Source organism: Eublepharis macularius, chromosome 1 (assembly GCF_028583425.1).
Source record: "Eublepharis macularius isolate TG4126 chromosome 1, MPM_Emac_v1.0, whole genome shotgun sequence".
NCBI classification, from domain to species: domain Eukaryota; kingdom Metazoa; phylum Chordata; class Lepidosauria; order Squamata; family Eublepharidae; genus Eublepharis; species Eublepharis macularius.
Window position 1 is genome coordinate 36,216,030 of NC_072790.1, and position 13,826 is coordinate 36,229,855.

The 13,826-nt window shown below is 39.6% G+C and overlaps 1 protein-coding gene across 3 annotated transcripts in view; it reads right to left on the reverse strand.

Moving 5' to 3' along the window:
• The window catches only part of FBXW11 (F-box and WD repeat domain containing 11), a 126,370-nt gene that overhangs the window by 110,872 nt on the left and 1,672 nt on the right, over window positions 1-13,826 (reverse strand). For 2 of the 3 annotated variants that reach the window (XM_054986825.1, XM_054986807.1), the window contains exon 2: window positions 960-1,039. The exons of the other annotated variant lie outside the window; for it this stretch is intronic. The gene's annotated coding sequence lies outside the window, so the exon portion shown is untranslated. The remainder of the gene's footprint in view (window positions 1-959; window positions 1,040-13,826) is intronic. 3 annotated transcript variants of the gene reach the window in all.

Sequence of the window (13,826 nt, forward strand, 5' to 3'; positions counted from 1 at the left end):
AATTTTTAAAAAAAGCTTACACAGAACCTCTTGCTAACGGAAAACAAGTACAAATGGTTAAACCTCTTCCTCAACACTTTAAAAAACTCAATTTAATTACTACAGGCATTTCAAACACGTTCTCACACTCCTTCGTTGAGCACCACCACAAACTGGTGTAATGTGAAACTATGGTTTGGCACCAAATGAATGAGCCACTTGCTTCCTCATCCCCTCTTGGGCAGCAATTTAATTAGCTGCTTTTGCTTTAGCACATACCCTACTTTGAAGTTACGTCCAACCCAGTACACTATGCTTTATACACAACCTCCGAACCAAAATGGCAACCCAGTTTGAAGCAAATGTGCAATACTTGCTTGGAGAGGGCAATTCACAGTTTTCTGCTTAGATAAAATAGCAAACTATGGTGTGGATAGAACTAACAAATTGAACCTCAGTGTAAGAAGGTGATGAGGGAGGGGGAGTGCACAAGACTCGTCTCCACTGAGCTAAGCCATGGCATGGCATTATAATGTGAACCAATCTCAAGCGTCACATTGCTGTATGTCAGAATCAAACTATTTTAGATGGTCACGTGTTTTTCCTAAAAACCAAGAACTACCTATTTGTTTATGAGCTGATCCAAACTGTGCAAATGTAAAACCTGGCCCACCCATTGCAAAGCCACAGCGCTGTCTTGTTTTCCTTTCTCTATGTAAGAAGAAAATGAGATGCTTGCAGCTACTGTCCTTGGAATTCACAATTTATTTTTCATTTTGTCAGGATATAAGATTGCTAAATTGTTTAAGCATGTGGAAAAGATGCCCAGTGAATTACACAAACTGAACAGTTCTTTCCTAGACCACGGATCGGGTTTGCTAACTTTTTATCTTTAATGTTTGGGGGAACATTATGCAGTAAAAATTTTAGTGAACTGAACTATGCGTTAGTAACACTACTTAGTACAGGGAATTTCTTACCTGAAACTCTGTTTCTGTGCTTCAGATCCACCAATCCAGAATGAATAGGGATTCGAATGGGGTTTCCTTTTCACACTTGTCTGTCAAAAGAGAGCAGCCAATCATCTTCAGCTTGGTGTATCTACTTCTTTCCTGAACGAAATTCCAATATGCACTCCTAATGTTGTTAGAAAGACAAGGAAACCTATACAGCTAGCAGGGTTCCAATAGCCATTAAATCAGATGAATCACCGGATTGGTGGATCTAAGACAAGAAACTAAATTAAAGACAAGAAATTGCACTTTCCCATACCTTGGTCAACCAATCCAGAGCAAACGATTTTACAATCATTAAAAAACATAAGCTTAAAAATAGGTAACAAACAACCACGATATATCAAATGTCCATTCAGGCCTAAGGAAGGCATTGGCTTCATCTCCAACAAGTATCAACAGTTGATCAATTGAAGCAGGCTTCATAATAGGACCAGTAGCCTAAGAGATATTTTGGCTATGTCAAAGACCTTGGTGTGCCCAGTAGGATTTTTTTTTCCTTCTGAACACCGCTCATCTCAAACTACATCTGAATTTGTCCTCATTTCCAAAAGCGATTGGGTGTCTGGAAGAAACAAGGGATTGGGTGTGCTCATGAAACACAAATGCAAAGGCTCTTTGGGTGTGCAGAACTAGTTGTCCCATGCCTAAGAGGGAAGCCTGTGGACAACTTTGTCCTCCTTTCTAGTCGTGCTATGAAGTACATTTCTGATGGGCCTGTAGAGCCAGTACAGTCTAGGCCTTCAAATTAAGTGACAACACCACTGCTGTTATCTTCTGAAAAATCTAATCACAATGACGAAGTAAGCATCTTTCTTAGTCATACTGACTAATGGCACCTTCAACAGATAATACAATGCTCCATCCTGATTCATGCTGCCAGACGGTAATGCCCCTGGCTTGAAGTAAACCAGTTCCATTTCAGAAAAGAAAATATCCTGATTTACCCTCTTGCACACATGTTTATTTAAAATGTATTTATTTAAAATTGATTTATTAACCCACATTCTTCCTGATAATTAGGACTGCCTGGTACTTAATTGTACCTTGATAAAAAAATGATCGTTTTTTTCTTATTGCCAGTATGAACTTATATTGGGAGCAAGAAGAGAACAGGAACATTAAAGCTCTATTCTGATACAGCCACATGAACAGTCCAATGACTCCCAAGTCCCCACTATTAGTGTACTAGGATAGTGGTTATCAACCAGTGAGCTGCACACCCCTGGTAGGATGCAGGATTTCTATAACACTTACGAAGAATTTGCTCTCCCTCATTCTCCATATGTCCACCTGGAAGTGTGACATGCTGTCTGCTATCTCCTGCCAAAGGTACCTGCCACAGATTATTTATCTGTGAACTTCTGGTATGCTACTAGTAATAACAGAATCCTTGTAAACATATAAATGTCCTCCTTAGATGAAAATGTGTATTCCGTTTTTATCATGATGAACCCAGGTTCTTTGATATAGTGATCGGATTTGTAGAGACTTTCATTACGTGAATGCTTGCAATGATGCTGCCTGACGAGTCTATACCACAAAGTAGACCTTCAATTGGTTTGAAGCATATTGAATCAATGCTATACACGGTCACAAGAAAGTAGTAAGACGTAGCTAACATACAAGGCAGTGCAGATGCTGGATCACTACAGACAGCTTTTAAAGGAATAGTACCTATAGTACCATCAGGTACCCGTAACCGTTTATAATTAAAAAGCCAAATTATGTTAAAATTCAGAGCAAGGGATGAACAAAGAGCTGGTAGAAGAAAGTCATTTGTATAACAGAAAATATGTAACTTAACATTACTAATAACTGACATTTTAATTAATAATCCATAAAGTTTCTGCAGCCCAAACACTAACTGTTGCAGAACCTTTATTAGAAAGTGACTCACAAGGTCCTACATTAAGTAATAAATATACTAACAGCACCCTGTGCAGTTATTTTAGGGTGCTGGCATAAATCTGTCCATGGTTCATACCAGCCACTGTTCCCAGTATCGTTTCCCCTTCTGTAAGAAGTCTTAAAAGAAACCCATTAATCCCAATAAAACTCTTTGCCTGTCTTTCACTTCACATGCTACTTACTCTAGCATTCCACTTACCCCTCCAATATACCTTAAGATAAAGATTTCATTTTCCGTTTCAAAGAAAAGCACATGTGGTCCTGCACTATGGCACATTTGGCTCTAGAGCCATAGCCTGCAGATCCCTATTATAAATAATAACTATAGTTAGATAAGTGTGTTTTTCTTCTTACTGGTTCTTCTCCAGTAATTTGTAGAAAGCCAAGAAAGCAAAAACGTCAGAACTCTTTTCAGAAGAAAAAGGTAAACAAGCTTCAATACGCAGAAGAAACAGCTTCCTACACATTTGTTGGGGTTGGAGAACGGAAAATGCTAGCACTTTTTATTTATTCCCTCCCCCCATGTTTTTAGCTGCAGTGTCTTCCCACGTGCACGCAGATAAAAGAACAAAATTTAACCTGTACAGAAAGATGCAATTAAATTATACAACTGAAGCTTCTACATTTTACAGTTTCTTCCCCCAGTGAGTTTTGTGCACTAGATTGATGCGTCCTGACACAGCAAGCAGTAGCGATAAGAGAATAAAGGAAAAGGTTATGTACTCAGCCCTCCTGCAGGCTGTCTTCAAACTTCATCAGTAAATTTGAACAGCCTTCCTTTGAAAGAGAGAGGGACGCCATTAAGTGACAATAGCCTCATTTCTATTTATTTAGATTTCTAATCGGTCCTATTTCTTTGACTGACACCAGGTAGCAATAGTTCAAGATTACTAGATGCCTGCTGCAAGAGATTTGGCTGCCAATATAAATTAATATGCAATTTCCTATTTGAGCTCACGGCCGTGCCATGTGAAACTCACCTCCCTTCAGCATTCTCCTGTGCACGTCTCATATTTCTCCGGGCTACACTCTCTCCCTAAAACCTTGTTTCCTAAAACCTCCCTCCCTGAACCCTTCCACTAAAATCTAAGCAGCTCATCCAATTGTAGTCAAAACACCGCCACATAATTCCTTATTGCATTTAAATATAAGTTATTGAAAGAGAATGAGAAATGAAGAATAAAATGTTATGTTAATACTGTCCTGGAAAGAAGAAGAATTTGTCTTTCAGTTATATAGGTGATTATAAAAACATGCATAAGCAGAGCCCAACTTATAAACCTCTTATTCCTCAGCATAAATTCCTGCTAAAATGAAAAGGGCAGAAGATGCATCCACAATGACCCGGGGTATGATTCACATCCCAGCTGTGGAAGAAGGCAGCTCTGATTCTCGAGAATCTTGTTGCTCTCTAAGGTGCCACTCATCTCAAATCCTGCTCTCCCAATCCTAAACACAAACCTCCACATGCTTTAAAATAACCATACTTGTATTGCAGGCTAAGGTAACACTGGATAGCTTGAACACTTCTACAAATCCCATGGGATGGAACCAGCCAGCCTTTTCAACCATTTTCACCCCATTCCTCTCCGTACTAAGAGCCCCCATCCCACATGGGCTTTGTATACACAGGTCCCCTGATGCTCAGCACTGTTTCTTTCGGGAGTTAGAGGGGTATCTCCTTCCTTTCTCATCAGCTTGCTTACAATCCCATAACTAGAGCAGCCATTGTGATGGCACAATGCAGTTCACAAGGTACAACGTACCACATGATCTGTGCCAATTTTGCATAAGAATACTGGTGAAACCAGTACTGTGGCCTGTCCATTGTGAGGGGGAAAGGAGGTGCAAAAGCACAAGGCTTACCAGAGGATGGGGAAAAACAGGAGAGGACTCTTGTCTTTGTGCCCTGCTTGTGGACTTCTCCAAGCATCTGGATAGCCGCTGTTGCATAGAGAACACTGGATTACACTGACCTTCGGGACAATTCAGCAAGGTTCTTCTTATGTTTGAGATATAACAATCACACAGACACACATCTGTTCATCAAATACAGCAAAACTATCCCATTCACCAGACCTTGAATTATTGCTATAATACTCAAACCAGATGCAGCCTCAGTCACAAAAGCTTATTGCACAAAGAGCAGCTTTGACAAGTGATCAACTCATAAGAATCACAAAATTGACTACTTCTATACATTTAATCCTTGATTTCTCCAATTTCATCACATATGTAGCTACTATTGGTCAAAGTAATCATCAATCAATCGCCTTGCCCTCTAAATACTCCCCAGAATATTTCCATATCAAACTGTTCTGTCCATTCCAGTATTCTCTTCCTTTTAAAATATCCCAGATGTTCATTCTTGTTTATTCTTCATACTAATATGTATTACCCATAACTGAAAGTTATTTTGTGCCGTAATAAGAGTTAAACTGGATTCTTTAACTGCACACTGAATAAGATGTCATACTGCACACTAATCTACCAGCAACACAATGATCAGAATACAAAAGTTGAATTCAGACCTTATGCTAGGATACCCTGACTCAAAACAAATTTAAAATTTTAACTTTGGTATATCTGAGAAAACAAACCCACTCAATGATAAACATTTTCTAATACTGAAAATAGTGTTTTGTTGCCATCTACTTCTGGACTTTCGAGTAACAGAATTTCATATCTATATATGTGAAAGGCAGACAGCAATGAGTAAAAATAATCTTCTCTCAGATGCACATATCACGATTAACAGCAATTATCTTGAAAAATGGCTACCTGCTAATTCCAACATGAAATCAGACATTACAACCAATAATTAGGAATAAGTTATAGAATGCTGCAGCCAGCATTTTGCCAGAAACACAGCACTAGTCACTAGCCTGAGAAACCTACAAAATGGCAGACCTGCTGCAAAATGCCTGTGAAAATTCTTTTTAAAAACCTACCATCGGGTAGTTACCAGCTATCTCTGTTTGCTGTTATCTAACAGCAGCTATCCATTGACATACAATATAGAGAAACAAGGTATTCTATATAGTGCTTGCCTTTTGAATTCTTCTGTTTACCTCTGGGCTTCAATTACTTTACTACACATGGAAAAATATTTTCTTAGATTTCTGGTAGACAGATGGAAGATAACCCATATGAGATAAAGGCATTTCAATTATTTTTCTCCATTTGTTTACACTGAGACCTTTCCATATTTCTGCTCATTTTGCTTTTGCTGAGCAACAATTCTTCATTTAAGGACACAAGTGATGAGTTTAATGGGACCCACAGGAAAGGAAAACAAAGCTTCCAGAGCCCTCCTGGCTCTACTATGTATTTCACACAGGTAAAAGGATGGTTGTTCAGGGCAATGGACACTGTCAATCATAAAATTCTGACCTGAAACAATGCAGGGTGAGTGGCTTCCAAGGTCTGTACTGTTGTGTTTATGTATTTTATTTATTTATTGTTCGCCCTTCTCACTGAGATCCAAAGCAGATTATACACCGCAAGTGAATACAATATAATCGATTGCTAGGACATTCACAGAGCAAAACTACAATATGATCAAGTTAGGACATTCAATGGAAACAGATACAATAGGATATGGTGGCAACAAATTTGAAAACTAGCATAAAGCCAAACACAGAGATGAAACCTTTCTGAATTAAAGTGCAATTAATTGACATCTTTAGTAACGTAAAACTATCCAGTAGGAGCGTATCGACATCAGCAGATCATACCCAATAGCATAGTCTATTGTCCCTTTCCCTTAGCAAGGTATCTCTTTGAGCTATATCTTATGACACAGCCCCACAATCGGAGCAGAAAGCCCTCCTAAATAATTAAGTTTTGCATAGTTTGTGGAAAGCCAGGACCACTTCAGGCACACCATTCCACAAGGTGTAGGCTAGCACAAAGAGAGTGTTTTATGGGCAGCTGTTAAGGGGCAGCCTAGGGTGGTATCTGCAGAAGTCCCTGTCCAGATAAGCGAAGCTGCCATGACAGAGCACAGGGAGAGAGGCAGTTTCACAGACAAAAGGAGCCTATGCCATGAAGGGTTTTAAATGTAACAGTCATGACCTTGAACTAAGCCCTATAATTGATGATGTGCTCCTCAGATATAAATTAATACAAATGACGAAATTTCTAGAAATGTTTCTGATGGGATTAGAGAGTCTTGGAGCTGAGAAAACTACAGCTTGGCAGAATAAGACAGGGAAAACTTAGGAGAACATACAAGTTGTCATAAACCACGAGAAGCAGCAAGTGGCACTTCACAGATTTTGCTGTACAACTGCGGAATGGGACTAAACCACTGCTTTAACGTAATTCAGAATAAGAAATCTAGATATTTACCAGAATCTAAGGCAACTCCCCAATCCCATCTCGAATATACTAATCAAACACTTGAAAAAGTTTCTTTTCAATAAGACTTTACATGCAAAAATGTGGATAAAATGAGCTGTTCGTTTAATTTTAGTCTACATCACAATCGCTAGTTGCAGTTCTAACAGAGCTCAGCAAATACTTTCAAAAGCTAATTTTAAGGGCAGAACAGAAGGCTAAGAGCACTCCACAGCCTCAGGACAAAAAAAGATGCTGTGCTTGCCTGGCCAAACTGTAGGAAGCTCCTCAGACTAACAATGTATGGTTATAATACAAAGGAATTATTTTCTGATTTGCTTCTTCCTGCTTGCCCCTATTCCTGAATCTTTAAACATATGAGCATGGGAAGCTACCTTATACCAAGGCAGGCCACTAATCCGTACTGGCAGAGGCTTTCCGGGGTCTCTGGCAGAGGAAGGTCTTTCCCAAAACTCACCTTGGATCTCAGTGAGAAAGGGAGATTAATAACAACAACAAAAATAATACCACCTGAGATCCTTCTAGTAGACATGCCAGGGACTGAATCTGGATCCTTCTCTATGCAAAGCAGCTGTTCAACCACTAAGCCATGGTCACTTCCTCTACTGTTTATGAAAAAAACGTTGCTCAGAACCTCAGGGGGTTAGATTCAGTGATCTTTCAGCAGAAGGCATTGACAGTCTCCCTGCCCACCCAGTAGTTTTTAACTCCAGGAGAGTTGATTCAGAGGACTTGCATGGAGCAATAGCCATATGGGCTGCAGTGGGGAAAGGAGCTGAAATAGCTTTCTTGCCACTTTTGCTGGTAGGTCTTGCTCTTCCGTCAGTTGGGCTACACTTCTGGAAGAAGGGAAAAATGTCATCCCCGTCTCTCTCCTCCCCAAACCCCATCGACCAGCTTGGCTATTATTCCATCTGGGTTCCAAGACACTGGAAATCAACTTTCCCGGGGTTGGAAATGGCTTCTGAGGAGAAGGGAAAGTGGGAAGAGCCATAATATTTTTTTATTTATTTTATTTACAGTCCACCTTTCTGACTGATATTCAAGGCAGATTACACAGTATGAGTCTGTACGGTCAACTTCAAAGACATTTCAATAAACAATGTAATAGGGTATATAAATGCCAATTTGCAAAGGTTTAAAATTAGCAAAAACCGAACAGAGTTGAAGAAATAATCAAACAGAGCACAAATAATTCTAATACTGACATATTAAGCAAAGGAACTACCCCGTTTACAGCAAAAGACAGTACATAGTAGTAAAGTCTATAGTCCCTTTCCCTTTACTGATGCATCTCTCTGAGTACAGCCCTCCTATCTGAGTAAAAAGCCCTCTTGAACAATTCAGTTTTGCATAGGTTGCAGAAAGACAGAAGAGCGAAAGCTTTCCTGACCTCTTCAGGTAAGCTGTTCCGTAAGGTGGGGACCGCCACAGAGAAGGCATGCACATCAGCAGATTAATGGATTCAATCCATTATGGAGTAGTGCAAATTCGGTTTATGCTGGTGATTTTGGAAGTTATTCTTTCTCCTCTAGCCAAACAAGAAATACTCCTTTTACTCCCAAAAACTTCAATGTTGCTTAAGGTGAAGGAAAGATAGAAACACCAAAAAATAATGCCATATATCACCAAACTAGCTGTGAGCATTATAAAAGAGACAAATTTATATTCTTAAGCACAAAGTTGTGAAATTTATCATTCTCACAACATCATTTAGCCCATTTAATTAATTCTCTTTCAAACCCTAGATCACTTTACTTTTTAGTACTTTCTCTTGCCCCAAACCTATAAGGCTCATCTGCATGTGAATGAAAGCAGGCTATCACACAGACACTGACATCTAGGGCAGATGCCACGTGTGCAAAAAAGTATTAAAAATAAATCCCACATCCTGGGCTTCTTATGCATTTATAACTGCAATATTGGCTCTACATTCATACCCATGAAGCAGGAGCAGCAGCTTTATATCAAAAATCCCTGATTGGAAGAGTAAGGAAACTGAATACAGGCCTTTCCCTGGTGGACTGGTGTTGTCCAAGCCAACTGACTGTTTGGCTCTGTGTACAGACAGAGATCCAGAGGAATCTATGGGCTTTGCAAGCATGTGTATTATATATGCAAATACTTTCAATCAAAAATCGGCACCTATTAAATTAAACATACATCAAGACTCTGAAGGTCACAGCTATCGTGTCAGATTAATTTTGCGTTACCCTTTTGCACAATGTACTGTAGTCCACAGATCTATTAAAATAACTCAATTGCTTCACTGGGGGGATTGTACAAGGTAAATTGCTGAAAGATAGTACATAGAATACTTACATTTAACTGTTATACTAATCAGAGAAGGAAGTCTGGATTCCAGGAGCACATAATTGAAGGCCCAATCACTGCTCTTGTCACTAAGGGTACAAGTTAGGTAGCATTACATTCAACGGCCTCCTCATTTATTTTAATGCATACTGACTACAGTAGAGAACACCAAGCACAGGGAAACAAAACAAATTGCCTTCATAGGATTCTTTAAAAGTCTGTACAATAGATGAACAAGGGTTTACACCACCCGTAAGACTGCACATTTGCAGCTCAAGTTTTAACAACAGCTCTATGGGGAGGTGGAGAGTGCCATCAAGTCACAGCTAATTTATGGTGATCCCTCCAGGGGTTTCAAGGCAAGAGGCTGTCAGAGGTGGTTTGCCATTGCCTGCCTCTGCACAGCTACCCTGATCTTCCTTGTAGGTCTCCCATCCAATTACTAACCAAGGCCGATCCTTGGGAGCTAAGATCTGATGAAATCAGGCTTACCTGGGCTAAAGATTAAAACAACACCAAACAGAAACAGCCCTGGAATATATTTTGAACTCTACGCAACAGGCTGATGTTGTCAGTCAGCACACTAGGATGCAATTCTGATAAAGAGCTGATCATATATGGAATGAGACACATTATGAGTTGTGAGAAGTGATAGCTTTGACTACAGCACTTGCTGCAGTACGCTTTGGGGGCATGCGGAAGGCATGCATCAATTTCCACCACATCTTCAAAGCACTGCTCCTGTAAAACTTGTTGTTGAGCAGGTAACAATACCTTCTAGAAGAAACTATTAGAACATACTTTCATTCATCCTTGGAGAAAGTCACAGTAAGGTACTGAACATCTACTACCATGCCAAATTACTAGACCGGGAGAAACTTGGGTTCAGAATTTATGGTTTGCCTTTTTCATGAAAAAGCCTGCAAGTTTCTTGGAGGAACACTGGTGTGAAAAACAAAAAGAGAAAGAGAAACAAAGCTCAACTTGGCTGCAAGTTTAGCATCTGTACATCAACGCCTGATTAGCAATGGTAAAAAAAATGCCTGTGGAGGCTGGCTGCTCAATTTATTATACAGGATTAGGCCTATTTTGTAGCAAAGATTTCCAGAGTGCTGTGAAATCTAGCATTTTAAAGCATACTAAGGCACTCTGAAAATTGTGGCGTGCAGTGCTCAGTTTATACATATTATGCAGACATACTGCCATATTCCAAAGCCTTCCACAGATTCATGCTCATATTTACTGATTACCTAAAGCAACAATTCCATCTAACAGACCACATTCATTGCATTTCCTGTGAGTACTAGGGGTGAAAAGGCCTTGAAAAACAGCATCACATTTGTATGATTAAAAGAGTGTCTGCAATCTAAGAGAATCAGATTAAGAACATTGTGAATGGCAATATTTTAATTGTTATGAATGAGTGCTATAAGACAAAAGACCCCAAACTAATACTGCAAGCAATTTCACCACTGTGAAGGAATGATAAAAAAGAGGTCTATCCAAACTTACTCACAAAAATGCAGCTATTCTTATAAGCAACTGGCCTACCTGGCTTAATTGAACTGTTAAACTACTGGAAATTCAATCCAATGATTTTCAATAATATTATTTGTGAGAGCTTCTTTGCACAATCTTTGAGTTCTCATTATGCAGCAGGCAATCTCCAAGAAGACCATGACAGCTCCCAGCGTTTTCTAGAAACTTCCTCCTCCTCATACCAATTTCATGACTGGGTTTTCCCCATTCTTGTAACATTTAAAAATACACCTGGGCTTTTGCCAGTACAGAACTACATGGGACTGAGGTAAAGCCATTACCGAGATATGACCCTCCCAATTCATACAACCATACTGGGGATTGAAGGAACCTTCATTCCAGTCAAGAGAGTAGAATGGCAGAAAGAACGGCTATTGGAGATCAGATATAAATGGCTTGTCCCCTTTGGAGTGGTTGCACAGAGCTCCTGAAAGGAAAAAAGCATCAAAAGCCAGCCAGTGCCCCTATGATTCAGCAAACTAGGAAGAACAACTCACATGCCAATCCTTCAACATCTGTGCTATAACTGTGGCTCTCACTGCCCAATACACAGAAATATGGCACCCTGAGAACAGACTTCCGGAAGGAAAAAGAGTCTAACGCTATTCCTCACTGTTCAACTAGAGCGTTTGACTGTGGTTCTCCGGGGCTCCAAGCAAAAGACTTTTCTACTATTCCAAGATCCAGACAGCAGTGATTTTATGCATGCAAATCCTATGCTCTAACCATTGAGCACAGTGGTCTCCAACCTTTTAGAACATAAAGACCCTTTTTTCATGGACACCCCACATGATGGTAGTTAGTACTATCAGACAGCACTACTATAGTCATTGTACTATTCCTACCCATTAACTGAGAAAGTACAGAATGACAGATCAAAATGACAATCCTTAACACACGCACGGGTTTGCATGCTGCTTGTAAAAAGTCCTCAGCTCTCCCCTCGGGTCCCCAGTGCCCAGGCTGGGAATCACTGCTATATTGGTAAAGAAATGATCGATGTTGTGAAACCTGCAGTATGAAATAACCAACAAAGCTCACAAGGAACATTGACAGTGGACAGAAAAAATAAATGCATGTAATTTTATGACCAGGCATAGGACAGAATGACTAATTTTCACAATGGTGTAAGGTATTATAATGCTGAGCCAAAATAAGTATTCTATTTTCCTCAATACAGCAGTTTGCTTGAGTGTCATTTTCCAGCTGTCAATCAGCATTTTTTTAAACATAGAAGGCTACATAGAACATGACAGTACATGTAATTCCTCTCCATCATTGGACCATTACCCACCGTGCAAACCTTTGCAGAGTTATTCCAATCTACAGCCATTAAAATCACATTAACCTACCATCTATTAAGTCAGACCATTAGTCTTTCAAGGTCAGTCTTGTCTACTCTGACTGGCAGTGGCTCTCTAGGGTCTTTCACAGCACCTACTACCTGACCCTTTCTACTGGAAATGCTGGGGCGTTCGGCATGCAAACTAGATGCTCTACCGCGTAACCACATTTCTATGAATCAATGGGTTTAGGCTGAGGTCACTCTGCACAAGATTACTGTAAGGCACTTAGCCTCATTTTTTAAAAAAATCTACATTGAGTTAATTTACAGCGATTATTACTAAATTAATTTACTTCTTATTTGCTGTAACAAGCCCTCCTTTTCATTTACCCTGTGGCCATTTTGTCTGTGTGGTTTTTCAGCAAAGTGGAATTCAGCAGCACTGCACTTGGATGTCACTAAATTATACCAAGTATGGAAAAATATTGCATTGTCTAAAATACAGCCATTCATGTAAACTAAGCCATGCTGATTTAACATTCTACGTTAATTCTACACAATTCTGAGGTGCCAAAAAAAAAAAAAGATGCGATGTATAGAAGTCGTCTCAATACACACACAGAAACAAAATTATGAAGCAAACCTAACCAAAGCAAATATTGGCTCTTCAGAGTCTTGACAATATAAATGACGCTTGTACGAATGACAACAAACTTTGGAAATGCAACTAAAGAAGAGATTCTCCCAAGCCAAAACTGAAACACAAACATGGAGAGAGGGCCTGCTCCACTAATTCAAATGGGATGGATCCCCTCACGCACTATCCCCTACAAAAATCCACTGCACCTGGGCACTTCCTTTTATTGCAATTCATCCTTTAACAGAATACACATGAAGCTGAAGCTCAAGATGATCTCCCCAAGTAAGAAAAGGGCTTTGCTGTAAAAGTAACACAACTCCAGGATTTATCAATGCTGTCTTGGGGGAGATTTCTGGTACTAAAGATTAACATTTAAAAGAATTTGAGTTGGATTGACCAGTTTGGGGACACGTCACTTGACACAGAAATACTATATAACATTAGATGAATTATTGACTTTTATATCGTAGCAGATTCATATGAAATGCATGTCATTTAAAAATCAACCACATATCTGTAACGCACTCAAACATCGCAGCTTCACAACACCTTATGAAAATAGTTTCCCTCTAGCAGCTAACTTAATTGTTCCTGGCCAGTCTTAGGTTTTAAAAAAATCCTACACTGCTATCCTTCCATAACTGCAGGCTCCGTTTACGTGTGGCTCTTATCAGAACTTACTATAACCCAAAAGAACAAGGCATCCGATTGACTCTAACAAACTGAATAACCAATTAAACATCTCCAGCTTGGTGTTTAGGTGATGATTATCAATGCAATTTCA